This window comes from Anas platyrhynchos, chromosome 9, assembly GCF_047663525.1.
Source record: "Anas platyrhynchos isolate ZD024472 breed Pekin duck chromosome 9, IASCAAS_PekinDuck_T2T, whole genome shotgun sequence".
NCBI classification, from domain to species: domain Eukaryota; kingdom Metazoa; phylum Chordata; class Aves; order Anseriformes; family Anatidae; genus Anas; species Anas platyrhynchos.
In genome coordinates, this window is record NC_092595.1 from 13,569,021 (window position 1) to 13,584,155 (window position 15,135).

Here is a 15,135-nt window from a genome sequence, read left to right on the forward strand (position 1 = left end):
TCTAGGCATTGGCTTCATTCAGACAGAAATACATAACAGCATATCCAACATCAGGAAGATTTAAACATGTACTGAATGAAACATCTAGATATCAAAGTGCTATCTATCCTGTCCTAGTAAGCAAAAACAGAGATCCCCAAAACTATTTTACTAATACTAGAGTTAAAGGTGGCCCTACAGTGATGCAGAGCACAGCCATATGATGGTTTAATCTTTGTCTTTCTTCCATGCTGGCAGCCAGGAGTCATCTCAAGCCTTCCTATCCCTCAGTGCTCAGCTGTTCTCCAGAAATGAGGCTTGTCTTACAAACGGGCAGATCAGTGTTGCCTCAGTTTTGTGCTATTACCTATTTCTTTGCATCTACAGATACCTAGATGTGCAGAAAAGCCTGTATGTATCAGCAAATTTTTTCAGTTCCTTAAAGGTTTTATCAGAAAGGTTGGCTCATCTAACAGACTCTAAAGGGATGGTTTCACAAAGTGAATTCTAAAAAGAAGAATGTAATTCCTTACCACTTACAAAATAAGGATCTCTGTCCCAGTGAAAGAGCTTGAGACACACCTCAGTCTCTCATTGCCTAGGCAGCTCCTTGGCTACATTTCTGGGCACATCTCTTGCTTCATGTACAGGATTGTGGGTTCTCATAGAGTCTAAGGCAAGAGATGAAGTGCTTACTGCTGCCAATGTCGTGTTTTGTTCTCCTGAAAAAAAGACCAAGAAATAATTTGTGGCTGTGATTTAAAGAGCTAAAAGAACAAACCACTGTGGAGCATTTAATACTGGCCAGCTACAATGGACACTCACCTGTGGGTACCTAGGCTTTTAGTCCCCAGCATATCTAGGACATGCTCCAGAGAAAAACTAAAGAATATTTCTGCTAGCATTTCTAGGGGAGCCAGACTGAGACATGAAGCTGCATAAAAGTTAACAGTGGCTGAATAATCAACTCCTAGGTACAAGAAGGGTTAATTCATTGCTTATTGAGAACAAAGCAAGGTAGTGATATAATAAATGACTCTAAGGTGCTTCACTTTTATGATTGTATAAGACAGCACTTTGTGTTGTCTCATGAGCAAAGGTCAGTGAACTGTCAGTCCTCATTACTTCGGCAGATGTTCTTTTGAGAACTCCGAAACTAACTTCATGGTACATGGAAATGAGTACATGTCTTTAATGGTTATCTTCAAAAATCAATAAGCATAAAGCTTAAAAAGAAGGGAAGTCAGTAAATGGAAAGAATTGTGATTAAAGAGATGAGCAGAAATGAAGAAAAAATGCATTACTCAAAGTTACCAGTTTGTCCCATGAGAGAAGAGTTAAGCAGTACAATTCCTGATTGGACTAGTGGACCATCTCTGTCTAAAACAACCTACCCCAGGAAAGAAAATAGCAAAGACTAAGGATGTGAGAAAATTACAAAAAACATAAAGGAGAGTAATGGAATCACTCATGCATTGGATACATTTCTTCTACCTCCAGGATTTAACTCTATGCTCTGAATTTGCTTTGACAATGGATCTGGGATCCCCCAAATAAATATACATCCTTGTACCACACTGCACTGTGCATATTCTCTTCAGAGTTCCAGACTTTTCCCTGAACCATTGCAAGAACCCATCCCCCTCTTATTTTGCTTTGTAAACACTTATGTTTCCATTTATCATCTTAAACTGCCCAGCTGTTTTAAATCATGCTCCTAGATTCAAGCTATCTTCCAGAAGTGATTTTTTTTTTAATTCTTCTATTCAGAGAAAGAATAACAGCAGATGCTCATTAACCTTTTGCATGGTATTTAGTAATCATTACATCTTTAAAATAGCCCATCAGTGAAATAATAGCAGGAGATCTTTTTTTCAGTTCCACCAAGAGAAGCTTGCCTCTTCTGTTTCTTATCAATATTTAACACCTGTCTTTGAACTCTGGTGTCTTCTCTACTTTTTCCTTTCTAATGGCAAGTCTAGAAATGAACAAAGCCATCTGGAGGTAAGAGCGCTATGACTTTGATAGTATTCCAGGCTCATATGCAGGGTCCTAGAGTGTATGCACAGCAAGTGTAAAGAAAACAAAATATTCCTTCCAGTGAGCAACAGAATAAAAGTTTTTTTCCCTTCAGTTCCAGGTTTTTATTTAAATTTATCAGCACCAAATTCCACATATTTTTGTCCCTGGGCATAGCGTCTCTTTGAGGGGAGCGGGAAAAAATGAAAAAACAAAAAAAAAAAAAGCAAGATGGGCAGATCATAAGAATGTAATCAAACTGCTTAAAGTCATCTTTCTTTGTTTGTCCTAGATATTGAAAAAAATTTGGGTTGGACTGAGTGAACTAAGCATCAAGTTATAAAAGATCATTTATGGAGCAAAATGGAGGTTATACTCTGACACTGGAGAAGAATCACAATTACAGTGCAAAAGAAAACATTCCCAGATTCTACTCCTGCTATTTCCACCTTATATTATATTATTACATATGAAGGAAAATTCACATCCTATCAGGATATTCACGATACTCTGAGAAATATGAACTGAATTCTTTACCTATGTTATTGAAGGGTAAATATTTTCTCTTAAGACTACTGGTTTGGACCTTTGCTGAGCTTCACACCTTTTCTTTCTTACCTTCATAACACCACAAATTGTAGAGAGGAACAAACTTATTATTCCACTCAAAAGAAGTTGAGAGTACACTTACAACCTCATCAGCTGAGGTGGAGGCTCAAGTTCTCCTTTAACCCGTATTTTCTTTTGTAAAGAACACTTGAAAGTGACTGCTTTCACCAAAGAGAGACTATCCATGGGAGACTGAAAGCAGGTGCATTTTGCATTTTATGGCTTTTGTGGATTATGACTAATTGATCGATGGGAAAAAATAATAATAATAATTAAAAAAAAAAAAAAAAAAAAAAACAGATCAGACCGTCCTGCAGTTAATGAATAAGTGGCTTTTTCCTGCCTGGGACCTAATGAGAGAGGGATCCCCAAGAGTCATCCACTAAGGAAGAAATGAGCAGTATATATAGTATAATGATGTGAATTCAATACCCACCCAATTTATTTTAAAACGCATCTGTGAACATCCTTTGAAGATATCCTCTGGAAGAAATTCCTTTGTAATCTGTCATGTTCCACTGGGGTTGGCAAACATCTGTGTGTGCAGCAGGGGAGAAGATGGAGAGGATTTATTTTATCAGGTTTTCTTTAGTGAGGTTTAACCTTCTTTAGTCTTTCAGTTTCCCTTCCCCTCCTAATAGCTTCCTTCAGATATTTCCCTTTTTAAGCAGCCCTACTATGTGGAAGAATCCACATATGACTTAGGTATTTAATTAAAGCAATTTGTACTGAGTTATTCTAATGCCAGATAGCTGGACCAAGCTCACTTCTATATTAAGGCAGATGCACATATACAAACCCCTTTAATCTTGCTTCTCATCTTTCTCCAGATGCACTAATGAACAGTCATTGGCAACATGAAAAATAAATATTATTAGTTTATCTGTTGCTTCTTCAGCAATAAACTCTCATTTGCTACCAAAAGGCAAAGGTAACCCCTCCAAAGAGGTAAAAACAAGAACAGAAAAAAAAAAAAAAAAAAAAAAAAAGACACACACAAAACAAACAAAAATACAATGCTGTTGAATTGATCTATTTCCAGATAGAAATTAAATAATTTATTTTGCAGTAACTTACTGGACAGTTGCATCGTGTGGTGTTTTTTTTCTTCTGAGAGAAGATAGGAGATGATGAACGCAGAACCAGAAGATAACTAAGACAGTGAGCAATGGCAAAAGGACTGGACAAAGTGAGGTACAAATACTGGGGAAAAGAAGGTTAGTTGAGGAAACAGGAACAGAAAATGATAATGGAAAAATGTCTTGTAAACTGACTCCCAGGACTAAGTTTACTGAGTTCTTTTCACACAAAATCTCAAAAAAATATCAAAAGAGATGGGAATAGTTAAAGGGAATTTAAATAGAGCAGTTGTACAGACCCTTTTAATGCTGTACATCCCTATAAAAAACACATTTAGGGAGTTGGGTCTAACTTGGAATGGATTTCTGTAGTCCTCTCATTTGAGTGATTGCCACCTGGAGAAAAAAAAAAAAGGTGGTTTGTTTTTTTTGTTTGATTGTTTGTTTTGTTTGTTTGTTTGTTTTTCACTTGACAGTTCTGGGCTCAAAAGTAGGTTTGAAAATACCCACTAGCTTTGTACCAAGTGCCAAAAAAGTTGCCAGTCCCTGACACACAGGTGCATATGTGGAATTGACAGGGAAATTGCCTTGCAAGGCTGGGCCTCTCTTGGCAGCTGTTGGAGCTGCCTTTAATGGGGCAGTGCTTCCGTTAAAAGCATACACATGAGCCAGCAGAAAAGCAAACACAAAATTAAGACAGCTCACAGTCAGCAAAAGAGAAGAAATATGTTTAATGGTTAAAAAATAATAATTATTATTATAATAAAAATATCAGGTTGCCCTTCCACAGTATTGAAGAGGTTTCATTTCCTTCTTCCCCAGAGTATATCATGAAGGATTTCCTTTGATTTTCTTGGCATTTTGAGCTATTAAGTTCTATAAATCAAAGGCCTCTCACAGGACAGCTGCTCAGTATGTGCAGGACACAGCCACTGCTGCTGCCTGGGGCTTGGCACCCCCAAGCCCTGCCCTGGGACCCCTTCCACCTGAGGGCAGGGCCTGAGGAGTCCCTGTCCTCACCTCAGGGCACGAGTGAGGCACCCTTGCCCATGTCATGAGGGGCGGAAGGGCCCCAGAGCCACCCCAGCTCGGCACAGGTGGTGCTGAGGGGCAGCTGCTGCTCTTTGGCCTCTCACCTGCAGCTTGTCCCCACTAACGGGTCTCCCTGTGGCACGGCATATGGCTGCTGCCCATGAGGCCTGTGGGGAGCAGGGGGAGGTGGGTGAGGAGGCCTGGGCCAGGGAGCTGCAGGTGCCTTTCCTCACTGTCCTCCTGAAGGAGCTCTCTGTGGGGATGCAGAGTGATCCTGCCTCATCCTTCCTGAGGAGAAGCCACAGCGCCAGCTTGATGCAGAGGATAAAACGTGAGTGGGGAGTGGGACAGGGATGGGGTGGGCCTGCTCGGTTAGGGCTGAAGCCCCCACAGGCCCTGTGGGGCTTCCTGCCCACTTCTGGTGGGGAGTGCTTTGTCTGTACAGCTTTCTGCCTGTTACATAGTGTTGTACAGGGTCACGGGTAAACTCAGGGTGTGCTGTGTGGTGTCCCTTGCGACGTAGGTCTGAGAAATAGGACCACCATGGGCTTGCTTCCAGTACCTCTCCTCAGCAGAAAGGGGCCCATGGTGCAGGCCGGTGACTGCAGGACAAAGTGGTGGCTGAAAGAGATGGGGGCCGGCTGTGGGGGCACTCTGCAGCATGCTACCACTGCTTTCTCCTGGGGTTGTGAATTTGCCTTGAAAAGCATTGGGGAAAGTCAGTTCATGGTGAGGAGAAAGCTTGCTCTGTCCCACAGACTGTGTGTGAGACTTGGTGTTGGACCCTACCAAGAATTTTTCCTACTTTTCACCACAGACAAACTTGTTACTTATATATGGATAAAACAAAAGGATGAATAAATATAAAATACTATTCTGTGCCTAGATGAGTTGTGAAAGCACTGTTGGATCTGCCTTGTTCTAGCCGTAAACCTAACGTGAGGAAAATTCTTGTGACTCAAAGGAAACAGTGATAAATCTCTCATGCTTTATCTTCTCTCTCTCTCTCTCTAATTTGTGTGACCTCTGTCACCGTTTGGTATCACTACTTATTACTTTGAAATGAGGGATCCTCCGTGGTATGCACTGTGCCTGTTCAGACAGTCCCTTCTGTAAAGATGATAAATCCTGAATAGAAGGGAGGGAAGAGAGAAAGCAGCTTGTGCAAGGTCATTCAGAGGTTGTTGGTGAAATAATTGGCTGTTTAAAATTTTTAATTAAAAAGAAAATCTAGAAAGTCCAGAGTTTTCCTCCTTGATGCACATACATGTATCACTGGCAGTAGTATCACAGCAGTGTGTCCAGAGTGGATGCCAGTGATGCAGAGTCTTCATCTGATTTTTCAGAAATAAAAGGTTATTTGGGGAAAAAAAAAAAATGGACTTTGCATTCATTGGCAAACATGGAGGGATGAAAATGTGCTCCTAGTTGTATTTCTCAGTGTATTTTTAACGCACTGAGAAAGTGTCAGAAAGTGGAAGAGGGTTTGTAGAGTGACAACTGGTAGTAGTGTACAAGCATGAAATCCAGAAGGAAGCTTTCAGGACGGCCTTCTGAGAGGCCTTACTGAAAGCTAGAGCTGTGCTACAGTAATCCAGACAATGCATAAGAGGGAATAAATAGAGTTTCTGTAGATGTGTGCTTCCTAGCTTGCTTGATAAGGTATCTGCCTATAGTCTACAAAGTCCCGAGTACAACTCCTAATTATGGCAATTTGCAGAATACTCATTTTGAACTATTTTCATCCCCTGGTTGTTGATTTGAATCTGAGTAAGATAACAATTATTTTAATCTCAGATATCCTGCCAACTGTGCAAAATGACTGTATTCTTCAGTTTGTCTCTTATTTACTGGTCTCCTAGTTCCCTCTCCTGTTTCTCCCATCCCTATGCAGACATATGCAGGAAATAATTGAAGAATGTATATTAATCCTTAGCTGCAAAGTTATCTTGACTTTAAGAGCTGCATGCAGATTTACTCCTCCACATCCCTCTAAATAATATCCACTCTGCTCTCTTCATTAAAACTTAACTTTGTCAGTTCTTCATAAAATTAGTCATAGCAACTCACCAATGCAATTTTCAACCGTGGTATAAATACAACTGACTTTTAGTAGGAATGGTGTCTAGTGAAAGGCTACAGAGGCAAACCTAAAGCCAAAACTAGAATAAAATCTTAATTGATTGGCTGCTCTGTTGAAACATAACCAGATTTCCTACTGCCAATGACTTTGTCAGTACACCATGCTCACTATGTAATGTTTTAAATCCATCCCATCCCCAAATGCTTCATTCACACCATTCGACATTCCAAGTACCACTCCTCCCATCCATCTGTCCGGCACTTGAAATGCCAAATGCCTTTCCTTTTTTGGGTCTTTGCACAGTTGATACATGAAGAGGTGTGGGGTGGCTCTTGTTGAATCCTCCGCAGACCCCTGGGCTGCAGCTCCAGAGGAGTAAATCAATCGCTGGAGGTTGCCTTAGCATCCAACAAGCGGCGTCCATTTCATGTTGGTTGGAGCAGTGTTGCTGTCTGTCTGGCAGCCCTGGAGATCTTTCAGGAAGGAGAAAGAGCTGGAGCAAAGAAATAGGTGCAAAGCCAAAGCTGCTGCGCAGCTCTCCGGCATGATTGGGTGACTTCACATTTCTTAGCTGTGTTTGGGACAGAAACGTGCCCCGTGGTTCGTAAGGGTATGTTCTTTGTTAATTTGTGTAAGAGACCATCAGGAAGCCTGAGGATGCCAGACCTACCCAGCTGTTGCTGCTTTCAGACTTGTATCATTACAAGATTTTTTCCATTGTGTGTACCACAGGAATTCCATAGCTCCAAGAAGAGCCACATTAAATTTTTTCACCAGAATTTGCCCCTCCATCCCCCCCAAAAAAATTCTAGTCCACCACAAAGTTTTGCAATCTCAAACAGAATTCCTGTTACTTTATTATTCAAAGAAGAAAAAAATAAATAAAAAGTTAGGATGTATCCCTTTCTAACTATGAAATGGTTTTACACATGCATTTTTATTATAAAATGAACACATTTTGTTTGCTTTGATATTTCTAGCTTCCTTGTAAAATGAAAAGTAAACTTTTTGTAGCAATCTGAAATTAGATTAAAAATAAAGTAGCTTTAGCCAACAAGCAAATAACCAATGGGCAGACCAATGCAAATAGCTGTCTTGCTGTCTTGACAGCTTTCGTTCAAGTAATGAGCAGTCCAATTACTCCTGACTTAGCTCCAGTGGCTCACCTGCAGTTGGTTCAGGTGGATCAGGCAGTGTGCATAGAGCTCATCTTTAAATCGTCTGTGACTTTGCTGCTGGCTTCATGTGAATTAGAAAATGAAACAAGACAAAATTTATCTTATGGTATGATTAAGTTTTGCTACTCAACATGAAAAATGTTGGAAAATAAAGGTTTGAAGATGCTATGCAACTAACTTGGAAATACAAACATGGGCTGGTAGGGGCAGCTTCTACCTTTTTAATTCTTTATTGATTCTGTTCGTCAGTACAAGTACTATTTAAGCAAGAAACTATTCCTCTAGGGCCTTCAAGTTAATATACTTATTTTAGCCTCCTTATCCTGTTAAAATGAAGAGAATCGGATTGTTCTGAGTTGAACATCTGTTTGAAGTCGATCTGTGTCCACTGTTAAGGGAAATAATATTAGTGAAGGGAAGCAGAAGGCAGCTTTTCAAAATGATATCCTCAAAGCATTTTCTACAGATGTCTCAGAGGTTCTCGGGGTATTACGAGGCATAAAAGACATCTGGTCACATTTTTATAATCTCATCAGTGTATATAGAAAATATTTTTCCCTGTTTGACTCTTGACAAGTAGAGGTACTGAGAAGCCTTTTTTATTTTAAACTTGCTTATTTATCTTATTGCTGTGTATATGTACCCACTGATTCTTAACTATCCAGATCTGCTCAGTGCTTTATTAAAGCACCAACTTCTCGCACCATAGTGTCTGACTCTCTCCTGCTTACGTACAGTTCTTCAGTGAATCGCTTGTAAAGTAGGAGGTTTGAGGATGTCTTTATACTGTGTTATGGGGCATGTTGTATTTCATCTGCCACTGCTGGCAAATCACTCTTTTCTACTGAAGAGTGCTATTGTACTTTTGTTCAGGGTTAACAACACTTCAGTTTGGTCTGTGGAAATACTTCCTCCCCTGAAGGCAGAATACTAAATTGACCTTTTTTCTGGAGGCGCTGGTGCAGCTTCCAAAATCTCACTGTGATGAACTGCGCCTGGTGTCCAGCTCCTGTGGGTTAACGTGGGCTTCCCAGCCAGGTTCACCAGTTCTGTGGAACCCCACTAAGCCCCCAAAAGTGCTGAAGAGCCTAATTTTGATGAACCAACACAGCAGGCTTTATTTACTGTGATTTGTCATCTTGACCTAGTTTGAAGTGGCCGTTTCTTTCCAAAGAAGTAATTAAGGCAGAAACAGAGAAAAATGCTCTTGGTTTTGTTTTGCCCAGAGGACAACATATTCTGCACTGTTCTGGCATTAAACTGTATTCCTTGAGCCAAGGCTTTTCATTTAAATTGCCAACGTATTGGCAATTTATTTTGTTTGCATGACCGTTTTTCTGGGAGCTGTGTAGCCACGCTCTGCGAGGAGCATTTCTGTTGCCTGCTTTTTGCTACCTGTTTTCCCACTGGTTGGTATGAAGAGTCTTCACGCTACACAGTGCATGGATGTATTTGAGTAAGGATGATTTTATTTTTTTCCTTCTGCTTCTAGACCAGCCCTAGAGCCCCTGTTGTGTGTGCCATATCCATGAGAGCCGCTAACGAACATGCCACTTGCAGAAATGTCCCGTGCCACTAGCACGAGCAGTGCCAGAGGCAGGACGGGGTGGCACGCAGCCCCAGCGGCAGGTAATGGGCCCCCTCACCCACTCAGCTGAGGTGTGGACCTGGGGTGGGTGTCAGCCAGGGGGCTGCTGCCTCCCAGCTTCCTGCTGCCTTATTGTTCTCAGGCTAATGTGTTCAGCGCACAACTCAGCGGCGTTACGTGTTTGTTAGTATACTGTGGCAATAGATTTCCCTTTTGAGCTTATCTCCTGCAAGAATAGATGTATCAATGTGAGGTGTGAAATCATACTGGAGAGCTCTTATCGATACTCACTTGAGTACCCCTGTAGCTAAATCATATTTTTTCAGTCCTTCAGATGGAACACTTCTAAGCTGGTTCTGATTTGATAAAAGTCAATGTTTTCCATTCTTCAAAATGGGTTTTTTCAGCTCTGTTCTTTTTTTTTTTTTTTTTTTTTTTCCCAACCCTGCTCTTTGCTTAGCTGACAGTTTGCTCTTTGCACTAAGTAGGGAGCCTGTCCTGAAAAAGTAGAATAGAGCAGGAAATCCGGCACTTCACTGAGAAATGAATGGAAAGCAGCTTTATCATGTTTTCAGACAGCAGAGAATTGCATCCTTGCGAGAGGTGACCTCCAGGTGGGTTTTTCTAGTTCTGGGATCTGCGGGTAAGAAACCACAGGGGAGAGCTCCATTATATGCACAGGGAATTCACACAAGTGCTAGTTAATAAATGGCTTTCTGGAAACGCTGATAAAACTGACACCACATTTTACTATTAAAAAGTACAAACTTCCCTTTTAAAAAAAAAGAGGGGGTAGAGGAGGAGTAGCCCTTTTATGCTGGATTTTGGCTGTCAAAAGTTTACTGCCAGAACATTTTTTCATTTTTTCCATTACATTCTCTATGTTGTTTTACCTATCTCCTTGGAAAAAAAGAGTTCAGCATTACCTTGCTGCCTAAGCACGGTCTCTTTTTTTTTTTTTTTTTTTTTTTTTTTAATGCCGGTGTGTCCTAAAGGCCACCGCTCCAGTCAGCCCCATTCCAAAAGATGTTCCTGCGTGCCCACGCTTGCACCTTCTGTGTGCTGGAGCTGCCTGTTGGCTCTGGCCCACGCTCACAGGTGACAGCAAGATATGGGCACTGCGGGCTCTCAGCAGGGCGCTCCCTGAGGAGTCTGAGAAGGGAATGTGATGCACAGGAGACTCCTGTGTTGCTCCTAGATTAAAAGATGCGCAGATGTCAGGTTGGGAATTGAGCTACACTTTGTTCCTCCTGTGCTGCTCAGTCATCCAGAGTGTTTTTCTGGTTGAAGTGTTTTTAGGAGCCATGGAGGAATTCAGCAGCCATGTTATGTAAAAGAGCTTTGAAGAGCAACCTGCTTCTCTTGCATAAGCTTCCCCCAGCCCACACGCAGGTGCTTGTTGTGTGGCCGTAGCTGATGTCCGTCAGAAAGGGGTATCTGGTGGTACAGGTAAAATACCAGGAGTAGGTTTCAAAGCTGTTTTGGATAGTACTTAGCCTCTGTCCCTCTGCCCTTCTCATTTCTCAGGTGTTTATGTTGTATCTCGTGCAAAGCAGGCTCTGTGTTACCGTGGGTTTGGGGGACATGGTGTCATGCTGGGTTTCTGTGCACCCAGTGCCTGAGGCAAGTACTGGGCTGACATTGCTCACAGTGAAAGTGGTAACGTTGGCTCTGTTCCTGGGCCGTGTTTTTGCTGTGCTTGTGATGTTGGTATGAACAGTGCCCCTGAACTTCCCGTGGGATCTGGTGGTCTCCTCCTGGCCACGAGTGCAGCAAAGGCAGGCCTGGGTGGTTGTGTGTTAATCCGAACATACAAGCACGGAGATGGCATAAACTGGTGGTCACGACTGGGGACTCCTGAAAAATGCTGACCTTTGTTTTGGTGCTTTTGTGCATGTACGTGCATGGGAAGGGTGGGATGACATATCGAAATCATCACGCCCAGGACAGCGTGGCTGCAGCATGACTCTTCGTTTTGTTGGGAGATGTGGGCAGGGAGGGAGCGTGTGTGAAAAATTTTTGTGAATCTTTTTCTTATTTCTGGCATACAGACAGCATAAGCCAGTATAAGAATGCCTGTGGGCCTGTGATTCCTGCTGATTTGATGGCTTCTTTATTTCTAGCAAGTAGAACTGGAAACACTTTTCCACTCCAGCTCAGCAAAATGCCACCTGTTGCATATATTTAAAGCAGTGACCAGGTAACTGTCTGCTGTGAAGCAGTCTCCTGTTCACTGCTCTGGTTGGCTGTCTCCAGCATAGCCCAGCACGAACTGCCTGTCTCATGGGCAGTTGGAGTAGCGAAGAGCACACTGAAACACGCGAGGCCTGGAGGTGCTGCTCCAGCCTCACAGGACAGCTGGAATGGCGCAGTGATGGTGGGGACGTGCAACAGGCCATGGACCGTGGCACTGTCAGAAACCCTGCGTGGCAGCTGTTTGGGAGCTGTTTGGGACTTCCCAGTGCAGAGCAGACTGGGACAGGCTGGAGAGAGCCCAGCAGGTGGGTGAGGAGTTCCTTCAGCCCGAGGAGGGAGGGCTGGGGTAGGGTGGGGGAGAGCTCGTTGTCTTCTGTGGGTGCCTCTGGCTATGGAATAGCTGGAGCCAGGCTTGAGTTGTAGCAGAGGAATTCCTATTAAATATAAGGCAAAATGATTTGTGGTGAGGGTGATTAAACTGTGAAATAGGTGACTAGGGAGGCTGTGGGATCTCAGCCTTTAGAGGCACTCAGTATGTAACTGGACAAAGCCCTGAGACACCTGGTCAGACTGCACAGTTGCTCCTGCTTTGGTTGGGGAGCTGGGGGAGATGATCTCCTCAACTGTTCTGTGGGAAGTTGTGCCTGACTCAGGTACTGCTGGCAGATTGGGGGAATAAAAGGCAAGGGCCAAGAGGATGGAAAGGTCCTTGAGACTGCAGCTACACCCTGGGGCCTGTTGGAGCAGGGAGCGATGTCCATTGTGAAGAGCAAAATTCTGATCCTGCATGGCCCCTGATGAGAACTGGGGATATCAGACCTGCTGCTGGTGATTTCTCTTTAATCTGTTCACCAGCATCTCCTTTGCTCAAATGCTGGCAAGATCTGCTATATTGCTGACCTGTAGCAATTGCCATTTCATGACCTTTTTTCAGTGGATATAATTGCCAGTTCCATCCTACATTTTTTAGGAAATCATTTCAGAGTTGCTAAGACAGTGATTCCACCTCATTTAAAAAAAAAAAAAAAAAGATGAAAGGTTGCTCAGCCTTCGTTAGGTTAAAAACACCCCTGGTAAATGGCCGGTCATGATTTGGGGAGGAGATTGCTCCTTCCCAGGGTGCAGCGATGTATGAAACTGTAAGAGAACAAAGTTCACTGTCATTTTCTCCTGCCTGCAAAGGTGTCTGCTGCTGCTAATCATCAGGTCATTAACCTGAACAACGCTGCTGGGTACGCGGTCTGCCTGTGCAAAGCATCTCGGTGTATCTCTGCCTCTGAACTCAGCAGAATTCTGCTTCGGGCTGACGTTTGGTGAGGAGACTGTTTTGAGAAGCAGGTAGAGGGAAAGTGGAAAAGTGATTGTGGATGTAGGAGCACTGGGCCTTCTGCAGTGCGTGCGGTCCTTTTACTCAGCACTTCAGACAAAAGATTCATTCACTTAATCTGAAGCATCTTGAGGGAAATGAATGCAGGCAAGTTCAGATCAATTATCACACCAAAAAAAAGAAAAAGCTCGCGTTTCCCTAGGCAATCTGTGTGTACTTCAACGTCAAGCTGTGCATGAGAATATGTTACCACAAAGGAAGGTACTACGCTCTAATTAGCAGTCACAAAAATGAAATACCAAGGTGTTATTTCAGTGACTAAGAGCCAGACACATACAGATTGTGATACATGACTGTTACGTAGATACACGGTGCTCTGAGATGGTTTCTCGCAGGAAGATACGGCGTACTATTAGGCACTCATCACATGCAATCGTGCTCCTTTTTCACAGGGTCCATATAAATTAAGCGTGAAAGGGCTTTAAATGCAATGCTATTTCTGTAGGTATGTATCATAAGTACAGTTGGATGGGAACTTTCCAAGAACACTTTTTTTTTTTCCCCCTGAGAGAAGGGGTTTGTTGGAAAATGTCAGTTATGTCAAAACCAAAATGTTTGAGGAAACCTGGCTGTTTGACAACCTCTTGCTGACATTTTCGTGGGCTGCTAACAGAGAGCTGTCTGGTTTCTCACTGCCTTCTTGATGCTCAGGGACTCCCAGTCCAAGCTCAGGCTCTGCGTATGGGCTGCAGGGGTGGTTGGGACCTCAGGCCTTCTGTGCTGCCTGATAGCATGTCTGGAAGTGGAAAGCTCCAGGCTTCCCAGCTTGAGTGTGAGATGGGTTACTCTGGTCTCCTCGGCAGAGAGCCTTGAGAGCTGTTGTTTCTGTTATTTGGGGCTTTGTCCTTCCCAATTCTGTAGAGTCCCACTGACTTTAAGGACTTCATAGGAAATGCCCCAGAGTAAGAAAGCACACAGAAAATCCTCCAGTGCTGGGAACAATCAACTGTTCCATTTCATTGAGGGGAAAAAAAAAAATGGTTTGGGTTTCCCTACTTTTATTTTCCTCCAAAATGTCCTTAGTTTTGGATATTTCTAAGCTGCTTCTTGCTGTTCTAATTCAGAACAAAGCCTTTCACAAAACATCAGCATTTCCCATAGGAAAGAAATCCTGATTTTTTTTTCTAGCCTATGTACAATGTCGTTGGGTTTGGTTCCTATGGGGATGGTGCTTGCAAAGGAGATAATAAAGCTTAAGCAGGCCACTGACTGAGCCTTTGCTTTTTAAGAACCAATGAATGACCTGTCTCGCCTTTCCTCTCCCTTGGCCAGAAGTGTCCCACGTATGACAAGCCCCCTCCTCTACCAGCCCCATCTCAGAGCCACAACCTTGCTGACGTTGGTTTAACCCATTTACGTAACAGAGTGACCGTGTACAACATTTTGGACCTTTGTTCTGTTTAAGACAAACACCCAGGAGCAGCAGATACTACCTGTGCCATTACTTTGTATTACAGTGCATTTAGTGAAGCACAGTTAATCAAGAGCTGTCTCCCACTGTATTCTTCCTTCTTTCTTCTCAGCTACTTCCATGGCTGGAAGCTTTCTAACGGGGTTTGAACTTAAAGCAGATGAAGCAGCTTTGTCTCCGCCCTGTTTCAAAGCCAGGTGCAACAGAAGAAATAGAGAACAATGATCACTAGGGAGCTTCTCTATGAGACAAATTCCCACTGAAGGAGGGAACCTCTAATGCAGGAGACCAGATACAGTCGCGAACATGCTACCAAATAAGAGAGGACAATTGTTTTACAGTTTGTTTTTTTTATTATTATTATTTTTTATTATTATTATTATTATATAAGAACTGGTACCAAAGCATCTTGAGTGGACTTAAGGCTGCACTCCAGTGCTTCTTCCTGGCAGATCTGAAGTCTCCTGCTTCTTCAGAGGAGCAGCTGCCTCCATCACCGTTTTGGCAGATCTGAGGTCTCCTGCCTCTTCAGAGGAGCAGCTGTCTCCATCACCGTTTTGGCAGATGTGAAGCT

At 42.9% G+C, this 15,135-nt stretch overlaps 1 protein-coding gene and 1 long non-coding RNA gene across 3 annotated transcripts in view; one reads left to right on the forward strand and one right to left on the reverse strand.

The window, feature by feature from the left end:
* Window positions 1-5,046, reverse strand: LOC106015356 (uncharacterized). 2 transcript variants are annotated; one of them, XR_011811335.1, is made up of 4 exons: window positions 4,823-5,046; window positions 3,685-4,082; window positions 3,044-3,142; window positions 1-701 (listed from the first exon to the last, which is right to left on the reverse strand). It is a non-coding gene; the product is annotated as an uncharacterized lncRNA (long non-coding RNA). The 2 variants fall into 2 exon arrangements; XR_002399594.4 differs by lacking the exon at window positions 4,823-5,046 and having other exon boundaries at window positions 3,685-4,742.
* Window positions 4,909-15,135, forward strand: part of GPC1 (glypican 1) — a 287,237-nt gene continuing 277,010 nt past the window's right edge. The window contains exon 1 of the mRNA XM_072042424.1: window positions 4,909-5,049. The gene's annotated coding sequence lies outside the window, so the exon portion shown is untranslated. The remainder of the gene's footprint in view (window positions 5,050-15,135) is intronic.